This window comes from Peromyscus leucopus, chromosome 14 (genome assembly GCF_004664715.2).
Source record: "Peromyscus leucopus breed LL Stock chromosome 14, UCI_PerLeu_2.1, whole genome shotgun sequence".
Taxonomy (NCBI): Eukaryota; Metazoa; Chordata; class Mammalia; order Rodentia; family Cricetidae; genus Peromyscus; species Peromyscus leucopus.
The window spans coordinates 29,053,317-29,074,314 of NC_051075.1; the positions used below are offsets into that span (position 1 = coordinate 29,053,317).

Here is a 20,998-nt window from a genome sequence, read left to right on the forward strand (position 1 = left end):
GCTCATTGTACTATCATCATCCAGAGACTGACCAGTGCTCCTGACTCCTATACTGTCTTCACCAGCCATGCATCAGTGAAGGTTGTGCCTGGAAAAGGGAAGGGGTTGTACAAGTCTGGAATTGATATTTAAACAGTCAGCAGTGAGGCTGGGTCTGTTTATGAAACGCCAAGACACTGCTGATTCCTAATTTCTACAAGTAAACTGCTGCGGTGTCTCCCACCTTGATTTTCTTCAGCTTTTATTCTGCTTCAGGACAAGTATAAAATTCCCCTATTATGTTGTAAACTTTCTAATTGGATTCAAATTTTTTCTTTTTGTCAAATTCTTCTGTGCCGATTGTTGGTATTGGCTTGACTTCGCTGGCCTCAGTGAAGGGCTTGGGGATTATATTTTACGATTCAGCAGAAGCAGGTGTAAAGATATCCAAGAGCACCATGTGATTTCATCCTTTCCCCCTCTTCATAGTCCAAGAGCATGAAATCTAGCATGCTAAGTCCAGGGCACGCATAGTACATATATGGACTTTGTCTTGGCTGGAAGATATCTATGGAAACCTGGGCAGCTGTACACAAAACCAACCCATTGCACTATGACGTCTTTCCATTCTCCTCATAGTCTTCAGCTACTTCTAGCGCCAGTGGGTCACTGTGGTGGGGTATCAGAATAGAGGACAGATGGACAAGAGAACTTTGGCTACAGTCGATGCTAAAAGCTACTGCGATTGCTTAATGTTCAAATTCTGTTCAGATTCTGCCATTGCTGTTAACATTAAGCTGATAGACTTTAAAAGTGAAAGTGCTTTCTAGGGGCTTGAAACAATCATTTGTAAGACAATTGTTTGCTGGTGAAAAATAGCTCTTCCTTGGTAAGGACTACTTTTTGGGACCAGGACAGTGGCTTGCCAGTATAACATATTGTCACCTCCAGGTCCTGTGCAAAACTGATCAGAAGATTCACCCTTAAACCAAACAGGTCTTTCAGAACTATATGAGCACCATGGACCTTCTGTACAGGGCCAGGCACAGGTGGGGACTAATCTTAACTTGACAATTTACTTTATGGATTCCTCCCCCAAAATAAAAGCATTTTCATCTCAAAAGCTTTGTGTCTAGATATTTTATGGTTATTTCTCTCAAACTGTGAAGAGAAGACGGAGGCTTGTAATGCTGTGGTGGAGCTTTTTACATTATAGGAAAGCTAAAATAAGGAACTGCTTTTGAAATTATCTGATATCAGTGGACAAAATATTAAATTTTATTGTGACAGGAAGAGAATGTGTAGATACTAACCAAAGTATTTATTCATTACTAATTTATACTCTGCTAATCTATTATAATGGTTAAATGAAAATGTGTCCTCCCCATGATACAATTGCTTTTATCCATAGTGATTGTTAAAAGGGGATAGATTATTATCTAACTGCCAATGATCAACCCTGTGATCTGAAACTATGAGGCAAATTTACTGTAGAGAAAACATCTCTTCTAGCATGTGTGCAAGGATAAATTGCTTGCCAAGGCTCTAGCTCCTCGGAGAAAATACATTCAAAGTTACTTCAAATGCTGCTTTTCTGGGACTGCACATATTCAGTTCAATGTTCCTAGGTATGTATGCATATGAATAATTTATAAACTATTAAAGCTAGCTATACAGCAAAAATAAAAATAAAAATGATGTACAATACTGAAAACTTATTTTATTCTTTTGAGGATTATTTCTTCAGCACTATTCAACAGAAAATTAGCCAAAGTGTTGAGTACACCAGATATAAACACTAGAATCTGTACAACAGAGCTGTTTAATATGCAAACCTAAGTAGCAGTTTTCTAGAAAGCTAGCTCTAACCAAATATGGAGATTGGCACATTAAAATGTTCCCTTACTTACAGCATTTTAATTAAAGCAAGTTCAGGGGAGAAATCTCATTTTCACAGACATCAGTCATCTGTAAAATCCCTCGTGTTTGCTGAATGCAAATTCACTTTAAAGTATACATGCCAAAAGATAGGTGAAGTCTAAAAGCTGTCCCAGCAGTCACTAAATTTTCTGTCTCTTCATGGATGGGCAATTTTAATTTTTAAATGAATTTTCTAAGTTACTAATTTCTCATTTATTTCAACCTAATTTCAGAATTATTAGTGCACAAGGTTTCTTATGAATCTCTCCAATAGCCCAGAAAAGAAATTTTCTATGACACTCTAAAATAAATAACGAGTAATAGTGATTGCAGAACTTGTAAAGTAGTTAAATGGAGATGAGTTTGAAAGAAGTAAATGCAAATTAAAATAAAAGTTAAACAAAGTAACATTTTTATGGCATAAGGTGTCTTTCTCCTAAATGGCAGCAGATCATTAAGAGGAGAATAAAAAGCCTTTGTAACATAGGTTTAAAAGAATGAGTTTGTTTTTTTTTTTTCTTTTACTCTTATTTTTTTCTATAAAGAAAAAGAAGAAAGATAGATTAAAATACAACTAATTTTGCTATGTTTTTTTTTCTTTTCATTGTCCTAGGCCTGATGATATTCATTTTTAGCAGTCAGAATACCCAAGTTGGGCCAGCTAACAATGGATAGGAAGGAGGAGCATCATGCCTTCTGCCTTGCTCCAGATATATTGGTTTTCATTTGTTTTCCTTTCTTCTGTTAATCTCAGTAAAATTGTACTTGGAAATGAAATATACTCAAAAAATTGTAACTAAATTTTATTTAAAAGGTAGCACAGAGCTTAAGAAATTCATGGGTTTTTTCCACTAGTGATCATAAATGTCATATTCTTAAGATAGCTGCCTTGTGTTCATTTATTAATAACATTAAATGTTCATTAAACACAAAATTCAAATGACTAAGTAAAAAAACTAACTGGACACTTTAAAGAACACGATAGAAATTCACTAGTGGTTATGTCAAACAATGCATGTCACTAATATTTTAATTACTTGTGAACTGTGTTTGATACTAAGGGGAACACATCTTTTCTTAATGTATTCCATTTTTATCTAAAATTTTACTTTTTAAATAAATTCTTGTTCAGCTATATTGTTATGAAGTGTGAACATGTGAAGTATGTGTCTTGAGTCTTGCTTCAATGACTAAAGCTGAATTAAAAAAAAGAAGAAACACATTCTATAATAACGGTGTGCAAATTCAGAAAAACATAAATGTCTTACATGACAAGCCAAATAAATGGCATTTTCAACTTGTACTTTTGAGAGCTATTGTAATGGGGGAAATGATAATTGAAAAACAAACAGAAAGTCTACAGTGTAGTACTTATACTGCTAGAGTTCAATCAAATTATGTAAAAGCCAACATTTTTAGTGTCACTCCTAAGACAATTAATGGCTAACAACACATGTACAGCCATGACCCTCCGCACCATCATGTATGTGGCATGTTCCACTGAGACACAGGATAAGCAGGAGGTCTTCTATGAACTATCCCTAACAATCCTTAGGGCATCCACATGACAAAAATTATATTTAAAAATAGCATAGTGGTTAATAAATTTATTTTTTACTAAGGAGCATATGAAACAGTGTCCTAAAATAGCTTTATTATGTTTGTTTATTAACACCATTATTATATATTAGATACACATTCAAAACAAAAATCAAATATTCAAAGGACAAACTATCTGAGTGCTTTATGAGAAACATGTTTATATCATAAGATAAAATCAATATGAGTCCCTTTATCAGCAAAATCTACTTTCTGTGATCCACAGTACCAGCTGGACTTGACAGGTTATCATGAAACCCCTGTTGATCCCATGAGAAAGAGACCATGTAATAAAATTATCTATCTTATTATTACATATCCTGAGAACAGAGTAGATATTAAATAAATGTAGCATAAAAGGAAGTCACAATCAGAAAAGTAAAACATACAATGAACAGACATTTCATGTATATTTTTGTCCTTTTGGGGATTCTCAGACTGGAGAATGGAGTCATTTGAAGATACTGGAGATGGAAGTGCATGTACAATTTCACATTGGGGGTTTCAGTGGGGAACAGAATCCTCACCTCCACCTGGTTCTATTTTAACCCTCATTCCAGGTAGATCATCATACACTCACGGGGAAGGAGCAGAAAGAGTAAGTTCACAGCTGTTAATCAGGAAATTAATCTAAATCCTGGTTGTTATGTGTTGTATCATATTCATTTACATTTTCCCTCTGTGAAACTCCACCATTTTTATCCCAATACGAGCAGAGAAACAAATCTGTCCACTAGTTGGTATAAAGACCCATGCGTTCCCTGATTTTTGCTGTCTGTTGCATAAACATGTGTTGTAACATGCATGCCTTTTCCTATGGTAGATGTATTATGGATTTATTAATTAATTAATTAGTTTGTTTGTTTGTTTTACTGATGTTTCTGTCGGATATGTATTCCAGATAACTGCTTTTAGGCTGCTTTCACTGTTGCAAGAATTTAGCCTGAGCTGCCCTCATAGCAGCTTGGGGGATATTTTTGCTCATCACAGAGTAGGGAGCAGTGTGGAACATTTGTACTTTCTATTGAACTTGGGCGAATGTTTTTAAAAGTAAATATTAGCAGATTTCCACTGCAGTACAAGAGCATATGTTCAGTCTCTTTTAGATAAATCACAAGCCTATTCCTATCAACCTACACTGGCACAAGGCAGAAACCAGTGCCCATCAACACAGCCTCTAATGGTGTCTAACACTCTCATAACTCCTTGTCTTGACTCTTTATGCTTACAAAAAAAATTGTTTAATTCCATTAGGGTTGCCCCTGTTGTTTCAAAGATGAATTTTAAATTCATGCTATAACCCAAATGTATTGAAGAACATTATTGTGTAAATTATAATGTCACAAAGGTTTTAGTTCAATAAAGAAAGTCTTTACTTCTTCCCTACATTGAGAGCTATTAATAATTATGTAATATAGAATCAAATATTTTAAAATAATTAAGTCATTATTATTCTGTTTCTTTGTGAAAATGATGTTTGTGATGGTGTTTTGGCCGCAGTGCTGATGTGGAAGTCAGAGGACAAGTTCATGGAGTCATTTTTTTTTCTCTCTTGCTTGGAATCTGGGATAGAGTTCTAGTTATTAGAGTAGTCTGGCATTGAAAAGAGCGTCATCAATGTGTAGCTGCTGAAAGATGAAATTCAACCCTGTTGGAGCTTCTCTACTGCTACATCAGGAGTAATCATTAGATGTTATTGTGACACACTTTGGTTTTTCCAACCTGTTCACTCGGACTCAGGTTCTGCTGAGCAGAAATCATAGTAACCAGGTGCTTCTGTTGGTTTTCAACATCCACTGAAGGAATGCAAAGTGATGGCAGACAATGGGCGATATCAGCATCCACACATACTGGCATGAATGTGCATGTACTGTAGTATGCACGTGGACACACATGCACAAATGCATGCTCACAAATCTGGGCATACCCATTCTTCTGCATCCACTTTTAAGAATGGAGATTAATTAGGATTAAACAATCATGTAAATCTGAACAAATTAGAAAAATGCACCATAATTCTGAAGGAAAACAGTTAAAGGGGAAATCTCAGTTAACTGAAGCTTGTCAATTTTAAATAAAGGATGTTGTGATTTTGCTTATTTATAGGACAAAAGTCAGTTCTAATAATCACATTAATGTCACTACATTTGTAGCATATTCTTTAAATATTTCAACTGATTATGTACCACATTTCTAAGTTTATGTGATATTAATTATTTTTAGTGGTTGCTAGCTGAACAAGGTTTTCCATAACTATGTTCTCCACAATGGTTTGTCCTTTTACTGTCATTCTCTATTTGTTGCTATGGCAAAACTGGCTTCTCAGTGGCTTTTGTATTCTTAGATGGCACATTTCAATTTTCCCTCGCTCATCTGTGTACCTGACTTAACTTAGAACTCTATTCGCCAGGCATTTCAAAATAAGAAGCTAATGACTGTTGTTACATAGAGGGAACATTGGAATGAGCCTATGTTAACTCTTCTTTGTCTAGCTCTCTGTAGCAGTCCTGCACTGCTGTAGTCAGATTTCTCCAGCCCTGCAGAATCTCTCCCACCCATGTCCTGCAACTGCTTGATCCCAAATAAACAGACACAGGCCTATATTAATTGAATGACCTATGGCTCAAGCTTCTGCTAGCTAGCTAGCTCTTATATCTTAAATTACCCCATTTTTATTAATCTATGTATTGTCACATGTTCTGTGGCAATACCTGTGTCCCATTACATGTTGCTCCTTAGGCACTCGCTGACATCTCTTCCTGACTTCTTCCTGTCTCAGTCTTTGAATTTCCTGCCTGCCTCTAAGCTACCTTGCCATAGGCCAAATGGCTTAGAGTCTCCCAGTCACCTCTCTGTGTAATAACCATCTTTACTTAGCTTATTTTTTTATATTATTTTTACTTTCTCTCTAAAGACTTTGTTTTTTAAAACTTTCTATTTCTTTAATATAACTGTTTATATTCCTTTTTTCCCTCTTCCAAGCCTACAGACATTTTTACACACATTGTAAACCATTTAAAATTTTATTCCATCTGAATCTGCCTTATTGTGAATCTATTGCTTTAAACTACAGTGGCTAGTACTGAAGCAGAAGCCTTCAGCTTCCCAAAAGGCAGGGTTAATTCACCTCCAACTCAGGGAGCCATGCTCTCCACTGACTCTGGGAGGCAGTGGGTCCATGCCTCCATCCAGCATTGTGTATCCCAGAAACCTTTTTTTTTTCTTTTTATGTACTAGCAAAAGTTAAATCTGCCACACAGTGCTCTGTCTACAGCCATAACACCCTGAACGTGCCCCATCTCATCTGATCTAGGAAGCTAAGCAGGGCCAAGCTTGGTTAGTACATGGATGGGAGACCACCTGGGAATACCAGGTGCTATAGAAAAAACAGAGAAGGGGAAATGCTGTGGGATGATGCTTTTGTATATTGGTTTAATAAAATGCTGATTGGCCAGTAGCCAGGCAGGAAGTATAGGCAAGATAAGCAGACAAGGAGAATTCTGGGAAGAGAAAGGCTGAGTCAGGAGATGCCAGTCTGCTGTCCAGAGAGCACACAGGTAAAGCCACAGAGCACAAGTCAACTTATAGATTAACAGAAATGGGCTGAGTTTAAATGTGAAAGCTAGTCAGTGGTAGGCCTAAACTAATGGCTGAGCAGTTTTAATTAATATAAGCTTCTGAGTGATTATTTTATAAGCGGCTGCAGTGTCCATGGCGCTGGACAGGACTTGAGAAAACTTCAGCTATACACTGCATCTCCCAAGCCAGCATTACATTAGACACAGAAGAAAGTAAAATTTAAGGAAGGTCCCCAAACTTCTTATTTCTGGAAAGTTCCATTCCTCTTCATCAAATCTCACTACCAAAATTCCATAAGAATTATCTATCCATAGCCTAAGGGACCCATACCATGAAAGAAACTATAAGAGATTATTATATGCTTTAGCTCATAAAGTTCCCAAAGCAATCCCAATTATGCAGTATAATCTCAGACTAGTAAATACTAGAGATCTAAATCATAAAGACACTGATGCTTTAAACGGAGAAACAACCACAACCAACTGACTGCTTTCTAATAAGTGAATCAATGAGCATTATGATGCAGTTAAAGTGTTTTATATTGCCTTGGGTTAGAGCTATAAGAATTAAATATGTTCTAAAAAATAAAATAAAATAAAACAAGGTCCAGGGCACCAGGTAAGCAATCGTAAGACCTCCATTCCCCCTCCTCATCTCCAAATCCAATCCCCTGGTCTCATATCCAGCCTTGTAGTTGTCCACCTGCTGCAGACTCCCTTTTCTCTCTGCTCCCTGTCACTAGCTGGCCATACAGCTCTCCTCCTACAGCCTCTTCACCACACTTTACCTTTGTCTCAGCCATCAAGTTGCACAGGTACTCCTGGAATCCTGTTGTCCACACTGACCAGGAAAGCAGTAGAAATCTTCAGACTCTACTCTCCCTCCTATCTTGCGCTTCCCATCACCCAGTCACATCCCCATCTCTGTAGCCAAGTTGTAACTATACTTCATCATTCAAAAAAGCTGCTAGTTATAAAATGGGAAAAGATTTTTACTACCTACATGTCAATTGAAGGCTAATACCCAAAATACATAACTCAAAAAAAAAAAAAAAAAAAAAAAACTGGACATGAAGGAAACAAATAACCCAGTTGAAAAATGGGATAGATTTAAACAGAATTCTCAGTAGACCCTCTGCATATGGGAGACACTTGGGTAGTTTGGTCTGTTTGAGGGGTCCCTGGCAGTGTGATCAGGATCTATCCCTGGTGCATGAGCCAGCTTTCTGGATCCCATTATCTATGGTCAGACACCTTGCTCACCCCTGATAAAGCGGCGATGGGCTTGGTCCTGCCTCAATTAAATGTACCACGCTAAGCTGTCCTCCCATGGGAGAACTTACCCTGTTGGAGAAGGGAATGAGGGGTTGGGGGAGGCGTTGGTTTGGAGGGGGAGGATGCATGAGAGAGGGATCTGCAGTTGGTATGTAAAATTAATAAAAAAAATTAAAACAACAAAAAAGAAGAAACTCAAGTAGTTTTGAAACACTTAAAGAAAAGTTCAATATCCTTAATCAACAAGAAAATGCAAATTAAAACTACTTTGCAATCTCATCTTTTACCAGTTAGAATATCCAAGATCAATAAGACAAAAGACAGCTCATGATGGCAATGACACGGAGTAATGGGAACACCTATTCCTTGTTGGTGGAAATGTTAACTGGCACTTGCACTATGGAAATCAGTGTAGTAGTTCCTCAGAAAGATGTGAATCTATCTACCTCAAGATTTCGCTACACTACTCTTAGCCATATAAACAGAATGCTTCAATCTACTACAAAGACACTTGCTCAGCCATGTTCATTGTTCCTCTATTTATAATTGCCAGAAAGTGGAAACAATCTAGATGTCCATCAATGGATGAATGGATAGAGAAAATGTGGTACATGTTTGGAAGGAATATTGCTCAGCTTTTAAAAAATGAAATCTGTTTATTTTCAGGTGAATGGATAGAACTAGAAAAAAAAAAACAATTTCAGTGAAGTAACTCAGACTGGGAAACACAAATATATGTATTTGGTTATATGTGCATGTAAGCTATTGTCATTGATAAACAGGCTAAAATCTGTGTAATTACAAAGATTAAAGAGTGATATTAAAGAGTGAGAGACTGGGGGGAGGGATGCATCTCCCTAGGAAGGTGATAGAGAATAGATATTAATGGATGGGGTGGTAGAATGGGAGCATCAAAAGGGAGGCAGAAATAAGACAGCAGTGAGAGAGTGAATACTGTGAGAGACAGCTAAAACTAAGGACCATTTGAGGGATTGTATAGACCCTAATACAGTAGAAGTTTACACACACACACACACACACACACACACACACACACACACACACACACTGTGTGTGTGTGCGTGTATCCTAATATAAATGATATCTAAGCAAAGTATGAAATAACAGAGTAGACAAAGCCCCAACTAGACATCTATTGTCACCAAATGAAGCTTCCAGTATCAGGAATGCATTTATCTAATCATGTTTTTGTCCAGAGGGGTCCTATGGGAACCCACAAGCAACCCAGTCTATTGCCAGAGCTATTATTGGTGGTTCTCCACACACATATAGAAAGAGCCTTTGTTGAAGACAAGACCTACACAACTCACTGAACACAGAGAAGTTGAGCTGGTGCCTACCTGGAGACCTCACCATTCTAAACTAGTACTCATGGTGCTGGAAGGTATTCTGCCCAGTACCAAAGGAGAAAAATAAACATCAATACAGCTTCCATCCCTTTATTCTACGAAAGTGACTTGCCTGCAAGATATGCTGGTGAAATAGTGGCCCAAAGCTTGTGGGAGAAATGAGTCAAAATTTGATTTGATTTAAGGCCCAACTCATTAGAAACAACCCCCAACCCCACCCAACACAGCTTCAGTGACCAAAACCAGGGCCTAGGAGGAAATTAAATACTACTGTTTTGCTAAAGGAACTTAGGAATAAAATAACTCTTAATAATATTCTGCTATATTTATAGGTCAATCAATGCCTTGCTCAGCCATCATCAGAGAAACTTCTTTTAGCAGATGGGGATAAATACAGAGACCCACAGCCAGACAACATGCAGAGTAAGAGACCTTAGAACACTTAACCCTAAAGGAATATTGTAGTAAAATGTCTCCCCTCAGGGGATTCTCAGAAATAGGAGGCAAAAAAAGTAAGAGCAAGAGATGATGGAAGATACCAAGCAATCAAAGCCTTTTAAACACAACTAAACTGGTGCACATACGAACTCAAAGAAACTGAGGCTATGGCTGTATGCACATGGGCTGCATAGGTCTGGACCAGACAGAGTACTAGAGCTAAAAGGAGTAATGGATACACAACCTAGAAGTTATCTCCAATAGGTAACCACCTACAAATAAAAAACTCTTTTTTTCCTCCTAAGGGAGGCTGACCAGGAAAACAAACCACTGTTAAGAGCAGGCCACACAGCCAGCAGCAGATAGCCATCACAAAATGAACTCCTATTCCTTGTTCTCCCTCTCTGTTCTTGATCCAGGTGGGATCTCCCGCTCTCTTTCCCTCAACCCTCGCTGTTCATTGTTCCCACTCATGACCAGGCTGTTCATGTAGATCTCATCCATTTCTCCGTGTCTTTCTTGGGGTCCCGTTTTCCAGGTAGCCTCACTGGTGATGTGAGTAGCAGTCCAGTCATGCTTGTTCCACATCTAGTATCCTCCTATGAGTGAGTACATACCATATTTGTCTTTCTGAGTCTGGGTTACCTCACTCAGGATGATTTTTTCTAGATCCATCCATTTGCCTGCAAACCTCATGATGTCATTGTTTTTCTCTGCTGAGTAGTATTCTATTGTGTATATGTGCCACAATTTATTTACCCATTCTTCAGTTGAAGGGCATCTAGGTTGTTTCCATGTTTTGGCTATTACAAACAGTGCTGATATAAACATAGCTGAGCAAGTGCTCTTGTGGTATGATTGAGCATTTCTTGGGTATATGCCCAAGAGTGGTATAGCTGAATCTGGAGAACAAGGAATAGGAGACCATGGTAAATGAAGACCACAGGAGAAAAGGAAGAAACAAAGTGCTAAAGAGGCCCACAGAAATCCACAAAGATACCCCCATAAAAGACTGCTAGCAATGGTCAAGAGACAGCCGGGACTGACCTACTCTGGTGATGGGATGGCCAAACACCCTAATAGTTGTTCCAGAAACCCCATCCAAGGACTGAGGAATCTGGATGCAGACATCCACGGCTAGGCCCCGGGTGGAGCGCTGGGAGTCTAATTAGCGAGAAAAAGGAGGATTTATATGATCGAGAATTGTTGAAACCAAGGTTGGATAAAGCACAGGGACAAATAGCCAAATGAATGGAAACACGTGAACTATGAACCAAAGGCTGAGGAGCCCCCGACTGGATCAGGCCCTCTGAATAGGTGAGACAGTTGATTGGCTTGATCTGTTTGGGAGGCATCTAGGCAGTGGTACCAGGTCCTGGGCTTGCTGCATGAAGATAGCTGTTTGAAACCTGGGACTTAAACAGGGACGCTTGGCTCAGTCTGGGAGGAGGGGACTGGACCTGCCTGGACTGAGTCTATCAGGTCGATCTCAGTCCTCGGGGTGGCCTTGATCTGGAGGTGGTAAGAATGGGGGGTGGGCTGGGAGGAAGGGGAGGGGGCAGGAAGGGGGAGAACAAGGGAATCTGTGGCTGTTATGTAGAACTGAATAGTATTGTAAAAGAAAAAATACAAAAACAAAATGAACTCAGTGGTATCTCTGGGTGTTCTTAGTTTTACAAGTTAAGTCAGGGCACCTTTTTCGTATTTTTTTTTTCCTATCTTACAGGAAGTTTGTATTCATATACTGGCTTCTAGGCCAGGGTTTTTTATGAGATTCCTTAGTAGTGAATGCATGTGAATCTCTGCATCTTTATGCTTCTTGTGCTTTCTCTTTGGGTCTTTCATTTGCTTGTTTTTGTTTTGTTTGTTTTTTATTTATCTTATTTTATTATTATTACTTAGATGTCTGTTTTCTAAAGAGAGAGAGAAAAATGGTATGCATCTTTATTGGAGGGGAGATTGGGTGGAATACGGGGAGGCTAAACTGTAGTCAAAATATAAAGTATGAAAAATTTATTTTCAATAAAAGAAAAAATACAAAAAAGAAAAACAAGTTTAGTTTAAATAAGCAATGGCTATTGAGTTTGAAATTATCGGCAAAGATACATATGTTATATAAATGTGTGATATAATATTAATATGTAATATATTTGAATTTGTATATAATTATTATTCAGGAGATTCCAAGTACACAAAAAGCAATTCTTGTTATGCAGACACAAAAAGGAGTAAGAACACTAAAATCTTTCCTTTCAAGAAATGGTTCTGATCATGTCTGTATTACAGGGCTTGTGTGGTATTGTATTCCCTCAAATATTGTGCATGCTAATAAACTTATCTGGGGTCAGAGACAGAGCAGCCACAATATTAAACATAAAGGGTAGGCAGTGATAGCACATGCCTTTAATCCTAGCATTCCAGAAACAGAAATCCATGTGTTCAAGGATACAGACATGCATGGTGACTCATCATGCCTTTAATCCCAGAAAGCAAGCCTTTAATCCCAGGGAGTGGTGGTAGAAAGCAGAAAGGTATATAAGGCGTGAGGACCAGAAAATAGAAGCATTTGGCTGGTTAAGCCCCTGGCCTGGTTAAGCATTTCAGGCTTTTGAGCAGCAGTTCAGCTGAGACCCATTCTGGATGAGGACTCAGAAGCCTCCAGTCTGAGGAAACAAGACAAGCTGAGGATCTGGCAAGGTGAGGTAGCTGTGGCTTGTTCTGGCTCTCTGATTTTTCAGTGTTCACCCCAATAACTGGCCTCGGGTTTGATTTTATTAATAAGAACTTTTAAGATTCATGCTACAGGCTTGCTTTTACTTAGTTAGAACTCTTTTAGAATCTTGAGACAAGGTCTCCATCATTTCTAGTCATCTTCCTTGTATCAGAAATGATTTAACTCCTGCAATCATTTTCTTTGTTTTTTTTCTCTTATATTACTTTTGAGATAATATAATTATAACCCCTTTTCCTCCTTCCAAACTCTGCTATATTTTCATCTGTATTCTCCTTCAAATTCATGTTTTTTTCCACTGTTTCTGAGGGCTTATATCAATTTGTGTGTGTGTGTGTATATATATATATATATATATATATATATTATGTATATTTCTGAATACAGCCTGTTCAACTCATAAAATATTACTTTTATGTGTGCTTTCTGGGCTGGAACCCAGGTAGTGTGTTCTTCCCTGGGGAGGACTACCTTTTTCTTTCCCTGCATTCCTCTGTTGCCTTTATCTGCATGCTGATCAGCAACAAGTTCCTTCTTACAAATTCCCAGAATCTTTAAGTAGGGACTATAATTGTGGAAATAATGACTAAACAGGAATAGACAGACATTGCTGGCTAGAAAGTCCTGGCACCCCCTCCACTGTTCCATAGTAATTCTAGGAATGTGATCTTTCCACATTGACCTCTGATAAAAGTTCAATGGTAAGCAAAGGTGTTAGTTTTCAAAGAGAATGATTAAGAAAATCATCTATCACCTTGTACTTATACATATGCCATTTCCACTTACACAACCAAGCTTGGCAGATAGATACCTAAGCTATCTTAATGTTGTTAAGGTTTATTACTCAGCCAGTTCATTTTTGACAACTGCATACAATTTAGATACCTGGGAAGAAAGAAGCACCATTGAGGGAATGGCCGCATCAGATTGACCTGTGGGCATTTTCTTTATTAATGATTATTGTTGGGGGCAGATTATTTTGGACAGTGTTGTCCCTGTACAGGTGGTCATGAGATGTATGAGAAATCAAACTGAATAAGTCATGAAAAGCAAACTCATAACCATCATTCTCTACTTCAGTTCCTGCCTCCGGGATACTGCTTGAATTCCTGCCCTGACTTCGCTCAGTGATGGACTATGCAAAAAATTGCAAGCAAGATAAACATTTTCCACCACCAAGCTGAGTTTCATCAGTGTGTTATCAACAACTGGAAAGCTGGTTTTTCCACTCACTATTTTTTTTCCACTCTACTCAGGAAAGAATTTATTTAGCCTGTATTTCCCAACCAGTCTATCATTGAGGGAAGCTAATGCAGTAACTCAAGAGAGGATATTGAAGCAGAAATAATGGAGAAATCTGCTTACTGGTTTACTACCCACAGTTTTTTCTAATTGGTTTCTTACGTAGGACCCTATGCCCAGGGGTGGCCCAACACACAGTGGGCTAGACACAAAAACAAGTACTTACATGTTTGCTTTGTGAGTCAGCTAACTCTCAGTAGAAATTCTGAAAATTTTCATTTTCTTCAAATTCTTTTAGGTATAAAATAGTAATATTTATTAACTATATCAGTTCTATTTTCTGTTTTACTAAGAAGTTTTTTTATTCATTTCATATACCAATCACAGATGCCCTCTTTCCTCCTCCTGCTCCTCCAGCCTTCCTCCTCAACCCCCCCCCCATTTTCTCCTACAAGCAGGTAAGGCCTCCCATGGGGAGTCAGCAGAGCCTGGTATATTCAGTAGAGGCAGATCTAAGCCTGCCCCCCATGGTGGGATACCTAGCACAGCCTTGAGGCAGGGGAATTTGATCAGTCCTATTTCCAGTGGTTAATGACATATCATAGCAATAAAGTATATTTTCAACAATTTACTGCAATTGCATAACTCCATAAAACACATCATTGTTTTGATGATAAATATAACACCAACCTAACTTGTTCTTAGCAAAGAACATATCTTAGCACATATCTTTGATACATGAGGCCAAGAGGCAAATTGTATTTTCAATAGTGGACCCAACTTACCTCATTGTAGATGCATATCCCATTGTTTCTTAAAGAATTCAACGTACTTATTAAAGGATTATTAATACCTGTATAAAATATTGTATCCTACTAGACTTAATGTCCTTTAGGATATTGTTTTTTAGAACTATATTATAAGCATCACACACTGAAAGTCATCAAAAGTAAATGGTTAAAGGCAATAGTTAGAGCCATGTGTATAAATATGCATCAGTTCTCATAAAAGGCCAAGATTGGCTGCTGAACATAATGAAGACATTTCTGTGGCTTTTATCAATGCATTGTATTAAGATTTTTTTCCTTTTCTTTCAAAGAGCTAGAAATGGAAGCCAGAGCCTTATTGAGGTTATCCCTTAGATATATTTCAGGGATTGTTCTATGCTAAGAGTATTAAAAAAAACTGTATTCATAAATAATTAGTCTAAATATAATGTGTTATATTTTTAAATATTGCTACTCTGAAGCTCTGTCAAATTGTACCTGTTCTATTGAAACAATTTATTAATTAAAATGTTTGCTTTGTTATTCATGAATACATTTCCCGGTTCTCCAGTTATACACAAATATCCTCTTCTGTTTCCCATCTGAGTGTAACTTTGTCATCCTGCCACTGCAGTGTCTCATTTTCTCTCATAACAGTAATTGACAAAAATTTAGTTTGGAAAATTAACAATATGAGTTCCAAAATTATCAAATATCTGCAGCTAATATTGTACCTTGAATTGGAATAAATATTGGATGTTCAAAGACAGATGAAAATTGATTATTTATAGGTTATTGACTCATTCATTAAAACTATCTGTTGCATTAAGAATACTTATTTGTGGTGACTTTTTGAAGATTTGTCCCTAGCAGATAATCATGTTGCTGATACTAGCAGTACTAAAACGTGAAGCTGATACCACTGTCCCAGGTTTGATTAACCTAGAGTTAGTAAACTTTGCTGTGCTCTATGATGAGAATAACTGCACTCAACTCTGCTAGTTCTGGAGACAGAGTGCACAAAAGCAGAGTAACATGCATATATTAAAGATAATTCTTTAAAAGATTATGTGTATATGTGTGTATCGAGGTATGTTGATGTGAATCAAACTCAGGTACTTATGCATACTGGAGATACACTCTACAACTGAGTCCCACCTCCAACATAAAGGTAATTCTTGGAGAAACCATGAATAAAAGTCCATAATCAGTTATATCAGAATCTAAACAGTATAAAAAAACACATTGCTGTCTATGAAAGATGAGACTAAAATATTATTATTATGAATAAACTACTGAGAGAGAAGAGAGAGACATGAGTTGGGAAAAGCAACTATATCACCTATCCATCATTGCCTATGAATGCTTACATGTTATGAAAAGTGTTCTTCCTAGTATAAGCATCCAAGATCCATTCTTTAATTTGTCCATTACTTATTATGCATGTTAAATAGACACTCTTTTAGAGCTTAAATAGACAGAAATGAAAAAGTGAAGAAAATTTTTGCTCCTGTGGACCAGCATTTCAATGAGGGAAAACCAATGATTGGGGAAAAAATACAATTCATTTACAATAAATTATATGTAATGAATGATGGGAAGGAATGTAAACAAAAGGAATGGTAGTGGTCAATACATCTTTTATTGAATAACTACAGAATGTGTCATCTGGCCATGATGCAAATGTTCTAATCATGAATTCATTGCAATTACACTTGCCTGCACTGAGCTTTCACAAGAAGGAACTTTCAGCAGTCAATCATAGATGGAGGAGGGATTCAAGAGGTTCTTCTGGCCTCCTTGAACTGGTAGCTACTGATAGATTCTGGGTAATGAAAAGCCACTATCATCATTTAAGTAACTGCTAGTGAACCCATCAGTCTCCAAATCTACACAGATGGTGCTGTTTAAATTCATTGCATTTCAAAATAAAACAAAAACAAATTAGTGGAACAGGAACTTGTACAGAAGAGAGTGGCCTAATAAGGGCAGGAGAGAGAAAGGGGGAAGGACAGGGTAATAGTGATAAGAATGCATTGTTTATGAGTAAGATAACACCAAAACCAAATTTAACAACAACAAAAACAAAATACAATCAACACGTCAAGATCTATAATATGATAAAATATAAAGCATGGCAGAAAAAAGTATCATTGCTAATGAACTGCTAACTAAAGAGTGAAGTGCTTATTTGAGTTTTCAATTTCTTTCATGCTGGAGAAAAGTCAGGATACAAAAATCTAAAGAATAATGTGGAGGAATATTAGGGAAAATGAGGTCGGAAGTATTAAGTTTTATTCAGTCCTTTTGTATTATTTTGATGTACAGTTCAATTAACAAAATATTCACCCACTTCAAAACTAAAAATTGTGGAACTTATTTACTGTGTGGAGGAGAAATTCTATTGAAATCCAATGTTACAATGTTCCCTTTCCTTTATATATAGCCAGAAATTTCCTGTGTCCCACCTGGCCCATGGTCAGGACAATTCTCTCTCACTCGCACTCCTGCAGCTGCTTATAAAATAATCATTCAAACTTTAATAATATTTTTAACTGCTTGGCCATTAGCTCGGGCTTATTGCTGACTAGCTCTTACACTTAAATTAACCCATAATTCATATCTATGTTTAGCCACGTGGCTTGCTACCTTTTCTCAGTTCTGCCTTGTCATCTTGCTTCCTCTGTGTTTGTCTGGCAACTCTCTTCCTCTTCCCAGAATTCTCCTGTCTGCTTATCCCACCTATACTTCCTGCCTGGCTACTGGCCAATCAACATTTTATTTATCAACCAATCAGAGCAATACACATTCCTCACCATTCATAAGTCAACTATGCCTTTCAATAACCATTTTCCCCTCACTCACTTACTGTGATTACAATGACAATTCATTGATGTTGACCTTGTCTTCATGGGTTTGACTATTCTAGATATTTCAAAAACTAATTATGTGCATTCTTGTCTTTTTACTTTTAGTAATGATTAACATTATATTTCAAGTCCGGAATTTCTCAGTTCCTCATTACAGTTTATTGCACATTGATAGGTATTGGTTTGGAGCTGTCTGTCTATTCTGAATATTGCTTCCTGGGTAGAAGCATAATTTGTGAAGATTTCTCCCATCCCATTGTACTTTGTATTTTTACTCTCTTCAAGCTTCTATTGTCATAATTTATAGTACAAAAGCAGTTAATTTTACATCTCAAGGAACTCCTGTTCATTTTTCACTTAAACTGATACTTTTAGATATGAAAAACTACTGAATCCTCCAAGAACAAACATTGATTCCCATGTTTTGGTAAGAGTTTTACAGTTTAGGCTTTTTCCATCATTATGTGTATGATTGATTTTAGTTGATTTTAACATACTATGATATAGACCCAAAATTATTCTTTGGCAGGGAGGCATTCAGGTTTCTCTTAACCATTCACTGAAAATGCTGCTGTTTCTCCAATTGAAGGACCTTAGCACTATTAGGAAATACCAAATGATCACAGAAACAGATGTTCCTCTCTTCTCCATTCTACTTCAGTGGTTATCTGTGGCAAAGCCATTCTGCTTTGAGTGCTGGACATTGAAAGTTCAGGGGAAGCAAATTATTGCCACTTTCTTGTAAGGGTTTTTTTGTGAATTTTTTAAATTTTATTTTATGTTACAATACCATTCAGTTCTACATATCAGCCACGGATTCCCTTGTTCTCCCCCCTCCTGCCACCTCCCCTTACCCCAGCCCACCCCCCATTCCCACCTCCTCCAGGGCAAATCCTCCCCCGAGGACTGAGATCAACCTGGTAGACTCAGTCCAGGCAGGTCCAGTCCCTTCCTCCCAGACTGAGCCAAGTGTCCCTGCATAAGCTCCAGGTTTCAAACAGCCAACTCATGCAATGAGCACAGGACTTGGTCCCACTGCCTAGTTGCCTCCCAAACCGATCAAGCCAATCAACTGTCTCACCTATCCAGAGGGCCTGATCCAGCTGGGGGCCCCTCAGCCTTTGGTTCATCGTTCATGTGTTTCCATTCATTTGGCTTTTTTTTTTCAATAATTGAGTAAAACCAAAATTTATTATAAGCTACAGTCGTCCTAGGGACCTCCATGCTATATATATAGCCTCTATGGTTCTATGGGTTGTGGTCTGATTGTTCTTTATTTTATATCTAGAATCCACTTATGAGTGAGTACATACCATGACTGTCTTTCTGGGTTTGGGTTACCTCACTCAGGATGATTTTTTTCTAGTTCCATCCATTTGCCTGCAAATTTCATGCTTTCATTGTTTTTCTCTGCTGAGTAGTACTCCATTGTGTATATGTACCACATTTTTTTCCATCCATTCTTCCACTGATGGGCATCTAGGTTGTTTCCAGGTTCTGGCTATTACAAATAGTGCTGCTATGAACATAACTGAGCATGTATCTTTATGGTATGAATCAGCATTCCTTGGGAATAAGCCCAAGAGTGGGATGGCTGGGTCTTGAGGTAGTTCGATTCCTAATTTTCTGAGAAATCACCATACTGATTTCCACAGTGGTTGTGCATGTTTACATTCCCACCAACAGTGGAGGAGTGTTCCCTTTGCTCCACATCCTCTCCAACATTGGCTGTCGTTGGTGTTTTTGATCGTAACCATTCTGACAGGTGTAAGGTGGTATCTGAGTCATTTTGATTTGCATTTCTCTGATGATTAAGGATGTTGAACATTTCTTTAAATGTCTTTCAGCCATTTGTAGTTCTTGTTTTGTGAATTCTCTGTTTAGCTCTTTAACCCATTTTTTAATTGGACTGTTCAGTATTTTGATGTCTAGTTTCTTGAGTTCTTTACATACTGTGGATATCAACCCTCTGTCAGATGTGGGGTTGGTGAAGATCTTTTCCCAAAGATCTTCTTTGGCTGTCTTTTTGTCTTATTGACTATGTATTTTGCCCTGCAAAAGCTTCTCAGTTTCGAGAGGTCCCATTTTTTAATTGTTGTGCTCAGGGTCTGTGCTGTTGGTGTTTTATTTAGGAAATGGTCTCCGGTGCCAATGCATTAAAGAGTGTTTCCTACTTTCTTTTCTATTAAGTTTAGTGTAACTGGATTTATGTTCAGGTCTTTGATCCACTTGGACTTGAGTTTTGTGCATGGTGTCAGATATGGATCTATTTGTAATCTTTTACATATTGACATCCAGTTATGCCAGCACCATTTGTTGAAGATACTTTCTTTTTTCCATTGTATAGTTTTGGCTCCTTTGTCAAAAACCAGGTGTTCATATGTGCATGGATTAATGTCAGGGTCTTCAATTCTATTCCATTGGTCCATATGTCAGTTTTTATACCAGTACCAAGCTGTTTTTATTACTATAGCTCTATGGTAGAGTTTGAGGTCAGGGATGGTGATACCTCCAAAGGTTGCTTTATCGTATGGGATTCTTTTAGCTATCCTGGGTCTTTTGTTTTTCCATATGAAGTTTAGAATTTTTATTTCCAAGTCTGTGAAGAATTGTGTTGGGATTTTGATGGGGGTTGCATTGAATCTGTAGATTGCTTTTGGTAAGATTGCCATTTTTACTATGTTAATCCTACCTATCCATGAGCATGGTAGATCCTTCCATTTTCTGATATCTTCTTCAATTTCTTTCTTTAGAGATTTAAAGTTCTTATCAAAAAGGTCCTTCACTTGTTTAGTTAGTGTTATCCCAAGGTATTTTATATTATTTGTGGCTATTGTAAAGGGTGATGTTTCTCTGACTTCTTTCTCAGCCCTTTTATCATTTGTGTATAGGAGGGCTACTGATTTTTTTGAGTTGATCTTGTATCCTGCCACTTTACTGAAGGAGTTTATCAGCTGTAGGAGTTCCCTGGTAGAGTTTTTGGGGTCACTTATGTATACTATCATATCATCTGCAAATAGTGAAAGTTTGACTTCTTCCTTGCCAATTTGTATCCCTTTGATCTCCTTTTGTTGTCTTATTGCTCTAGCTAGAACTTCTAGTACTATATTGAATAAATGTGGGGAGAGTGGACAGCCTTGTCTTGTTCCTGAATTTAGTGGTATCTCTTTGAGTTTCTCTCCATTTAATTTGATGTTTGTTGTTGGCTTGCTATAAATTGCTTTTATTA

At 37.5% G+C, this 20,998-nt stretch overlaps 1 pseudogene; it reads left to right on the forward strand.

The window, feature by feature from the left end:
* Positions 1 to 6,764: 6,764 nt before the first annotated feature.
* On the forward strand, positions 6,765 to 6,883 carry LOC114706810 (annotated as a pseudogene).
* The last annotated feature ends 14,115 nt before the right edge of the window (positions 6,884 to 20,998 follow it).